General features: G+C 39.0%; 1 long non-coding RNA gene across 1 annotated transcript; it reads left to right on the top strand.

Moving 5' to 3' along the window:
• Positions 1-1,051: 1,051 nt before the first annotated feature.
• LOC116378460 (uncharacterized) lies at positions 1,052-4,439 on the top strand. The gene is made up of 3 exons (XR_004212303.1): positions 1,052-1,194; positions 3,998-4,056; positions 4,386-4,439. It is a non-coding gene; the product is annotated as an uncharacterized LOC116378460 (long non-coding RNA).
• Positions 4,440-4,862: the final 423 nt, after the last annotated feature.

Here is a 4,862-nt window from a genome sequence, read left to right as displayed (position 1 = left end):
GAGAGAGAGAGAGAGAGAGAGAAAGAAAGAAAGAAAGAGAGAGAGAGGCAGAGAAAGAGCTTTGATTTGAGGGCGGAGTTAAGAGTAATTTGTCACTTGACTTTCAGCCACCAAGCTGGGAGGTGTGCTTCAAGTTGCTCCAAAATACAACCTCAGTACAGATGTTTGTGTGTCTTAAGTGTCCATTTTTGTGCCTGTTTATACTAATTGTTATATGCGTATTTTTCTGTTTGTGTGTGTTTACATATGTGTATGTGCATGTGTTGGTACTGTATAGTAGTAGTAGTGGTAGTGGTCCACAACCTTTGTGACTTATGAATCCTTAGTAGAATGAAGCTGATGGCCCTGGTTAGGAATCCCTGCTGTGTACTACAGTGCATGTGTAATTGCATTTGTAAGCTTTTGTTCAAGCTTGTGTTTGTATTAATGCACATTTCCACGTGTCTGCATATGCAAGTGTAATGACCTATGCATGTGTGTGTGTGTACTAGACCTGAAAGGCAGTTAAAAAATGAGGTGCTTGGAAGCTCATCCTTCACCGATATCCACAGGAGATGGCTGCTGGCCTGACAGCAGCAGAATGGGGACTGGCCCGCGACCCTGCTCTCAGTACAAGGATCACCTCTGTCTACCATCTGCCGTCCTCCTCCCACTGTCTCACAAACACACACACACAAAACCAGCGAAGGGATCAGGGCCGAAGGAGCAAGGCAGGGAGGGGTTGGGGGGTGACAGGGGGCCTAACCTTATCGGGGCCTCAAACAAAAGCCACCATTGTGCCTCTTTATATCCCACCCGATCATTTGTCAAGCAATGTAAAATAATGTCAAATACTGTCACACAATGGCACGCGCTTTTAACATGAAGTGTTCGGGGGGCCAAACTCTGGTCAGCCTCTGTTTTTCCAGAGCCAACTTGTGCACTTGCTTCCAGGAATACACAGGAGAGACTGCCACAGAATATGATTGTACTTCCTGAGTGGAACTTCTTTCTTGAAGTACAAGAGCCTGCACTATATGACTACGGATAATTGCAAGCTGTTTTTGGCTTAAGCCTTTCCGTTAATTTGACCTATTTGTATTTATTGAATGCTTTCTGATCTTTGTGTCACTCACAGCATCCATACCCCTCAGAGGAGCAGAAAAAGCAGCTAGCACAAGACACAGGCCTCACCATCCTTCAAGTGAACAACTGGTAAGTCACTTTAACGCCAGATTGGAATCTACTCACAAATGCACACACAATCTGAATCTTTGATTTGCGAAATGCATTTTATAAATACATTTGACTTTAGAATACATATTGTATCTTCACCTCAGTCTTGACTGTGAGTAATAAAGTTGTAATTTAGTCAAACCAAAACACACAGCTGTCATACACATATTGTCGGATTTAGTGTGACTTACTCTTCTTCCAGCAGTAGGGGTATCTCTGATGGCCATCACAAATAAAAGTCCAAACAGCTGCTTAAACATCATCAAAAGATATGCTGAGTCCTAAGTAGCTATGGTGATATTGTAAAAATATAAAACCTTGTTTGGAAATGTTGGTAACACTTAATATTACAGGTCTGTAATCCTTATCAGGGTTATATATTTAGTTTTAGATTGTGTTGAGTTTATACATATCAAATCCAAGTAAATATTCATTCATTGTTACACTGTATCCTTATTGTATCTTGTATCGTGTGTCTGTCTGTACATTTCAAATTGTTCTATGTTTAGTTGCAGTGCACTGAGAAAAACAACTCTCTATTTTACACTGCCAATTTTTTAAACTGAATTTATTGCAAGTGCACCAATTAAACAGTGTATCTATTTCCCTATAATTTAAGCCAAATTACATATTACTAAACTAAACTGTCCTAGAACATGTAAAGTACCACTGACATGCTAAATTCACTGAAAACACACCTACCTTATCCTGAAAATAACAATTTATGGCATGCTTGGCTAAGACATGAAGTGACTACAGGCCTCTGAATAAAGGGAATATAAACTGTGGAAAAGCAGCTGAGGGTTCAAGGGGTTAAAGATGATGTATCCAGACGATACATTTCTGCATGTCATCATTTTACTGGCAGCCAGTGCAGGATTCAAATTTGGATTAATTGAGATGACATTGCTTCGCCACTCTCTTCTAAAATCCACCAAAGAGTTTGCTTTCGCCAACCTCTAATCCAGGAGTAAAGGCGACCACGGGCTTTATCCAAAACAGATATCAAGGCATGCACTCACTATACTGTCTGTTTCTTGAATGTATCTATAGCATAACATTGGTAAAGCAGTTAGCTTCATCACAGCCTAAGGCTGCAAGGCTATACCCAAATCAATACATTTTTAAAGATAAGACTTTCTCTAATACCACAGATTATGCCAATAGGAATAAACTATATGACTAGTCAAATCCTTGGAGACACACAGCGGTGTTCCAGTTTTGAAAAAGAAGTCCAGAGCAATTGCCATTTTTTGTTAATGCTGGGTCTTTTTCTTTATTCATTTCAAAACATTTGGGATCTGTGTTTTTACTAATTTTACTAATGATCCAGCTGATTTCGTTAACATAATCTGCACAAAATAGATTTAAGATATAAGAACTGTTTGCACTGTGAAGGTAAGGCTAGTTTATTAGTATAGCACATTTCAACAACAAGGTAATTCAAAGTGCTTCACATAAAACCATTAAAAGCATCAAAACATAAGGCAAAACAAAAGGAGATTTAAAAACAATTAAGAACATTCATTGAAACATTAAAAACAGTTATTAAAACATTAAAAAGCAGTGTAAGAAATAAAATACAGTAGTAAAATGCAGAAATGCAGGAAATTGATTAATAATGTGGTTGAATTAAAGGCAGCAGCAAACAGAAAAGTCTTCAATCTTGACTTGAAGGAGCTGAGGGTCTCAGCAGACCTGCAGCTTTCTGGACTTTGGTCCAGATATGTGGAGCAGAACAACTGAACGCTGCTTCTCCATGTTTAGTTCTGACTCTGGGAACAGAAAGTAGACCGGTTCCAGATGACCTAAGGGGTCGGGATGGTTCATAAGGTAGCAGCAGATCAGAGATGTGTTTTGGCCCTAAACCATTCAGTGCTTTATAAACCAACAGCAGGATTTTAAAGTCAAGTCTTTGTTGGACAGGAAGCCAGTGCAAAGACCTCAGAACTGGAGTGATGTGATCCACTTTCTTGGTCTTAGTGAGGACTCGAGCTGCAGCTTTCTGACTGACTTTTTACAGAGACCTGTAAACACACCGTTACAGTAGTCCAGTCTACTGAAGATAAATGCATGGACAAGTTTTTCCAAATCCTGTTGAGACATAAATCCTCTAATCCTTGAAATATTCTTCAGGTGATAGTAGGCTGATTTTGTAGTTGTCTTGATGAGGCTGTTCAGGTTGAGTTCTGAATCCATAACTACACCTAGATTTCTGGCTTGGTTTGTGGGTTTTAACATCAGTGATTGAAGCTGAGTGCTGACTTTCAATCGTTTGTCCTTGGAACCAAAAACAATTACTTCTGTTTTATCTTTGTTTAATTGAAGAAAATTGTGGCACATCCAGTTGTTGATTTGTTCAATGCGTTTACCCAGCCCTTGTATGGGATTATAGTCCCCTGGTGACATAGTTATGTAGATTTAAACTCAAAATTTACTTACTTGCTTCATGGATTATTTAGTGACTTTAACTTACTCATGTCACCAAAGTTCCATACTAAGGTTCACAGGATGACACCTGAGCAAAGTCCATTCACGAAAAAAGGCAGTGGAATACTGTCAAACGTCCGGAAAAAAAGCAGAGTGCAAAGTGACCCCTTGAGTTTATATTTTATCATATGTAAGTGTTCCAGGGTCAGGAATGCTGAACATTAAAACATGTTGATTTTGGTAATGTGGAAGCTTTTAATAATTCATTTTTGAATGCTTTAGCTCCATTCAATATGTAGTGACTCTTCCCCTGTTTATCAAATAGTTCACATAATATTGCTCTTTTTTCCAGGTTCATCAATGCAAGGAGAAGAATAGTCCAACCAATGATTGACCAGTCCAACAGAACAGGTAAAGCTGCAGTTCATTCAGTGTTCAATGTACTAAATACTACCTTCCATTCTTGACTGATCAGTTGAAACTAAATGCAAACTATGGTGTCTTAGTGATATCACTCCACTGGCTACAGAGTGGACGACAGGATTTACACACAGTATGTAAAGTGAGACAGATTATGTATCAGACAAGTCAGCCTTAAGGCTTTTGGAGAATTGATTGCATGAAGGAGCTCTAGAATGAAGAGGTGGCTTTGTGTGCAGCATGTTTGGGTGTGAAGCAGAGTGATTGTAGAACTCTGGGTTGCTCACTCTGACAATCTTGCTTCTCCTCTACGCTCACAGTGAGTCAGGGTACAACTTACAGTCCAGATGGCCAGCCAATGGGAGGCTTTGTTCTTGATGGGCAGCAGCACATGGGTCTCCGACCTGGAGGTAAGCAATATCCCTTACATTTATCAAACCATCAACGGCAAAATCTCTATAATTATTTTCTGTTTGTGGTCAGCTGTCTGTTTTTCTGATAGCAACATTTCAGAGATGACCACAATTACACATCTCAGGATTTATGTCCAGTGGCATTGCTTGGTGTCAATGCAGGACATATTGTGTACTTTATGTACCAAGGCAGAAAGTAAAGATCTGTGTTCTTTACTTTATACAGAGAACAGGAGTGTGAATTTGCTTTTATTTTAACACTTTCATTAAACATTGTCAACATTCATTTCTGAAAATTATGTTGTAGGTTATTCTTCAAAAAATGGTATAGTCTTTCCAAATTTTGCTGATGAATTTAAGATGAAAGGAGCTGATGTTATGCTG

Source organism: Anarrhichthys ocellatus, unplaced genomic scaffold (assembly GCF_004355925.1).
Source record: "Anarrhichthys ocellatus isolate YVR2014 unplaced genomic scaffold, GSC_Weel_1.0 scaffold2637, whole genome shotgun sequence".
Taxonomy (NCBI): Eukaryota; Metazoa; Chordata; class Actinopteri; order Perciformes; family Anarhichadidae; genus Anarrhichthys; species Anarrhichthys ocellatus.
Note: the sequence above shows the minus strand (reverse complement) of the source record. Positions and strands in the feature narration are given on the sequence as shown.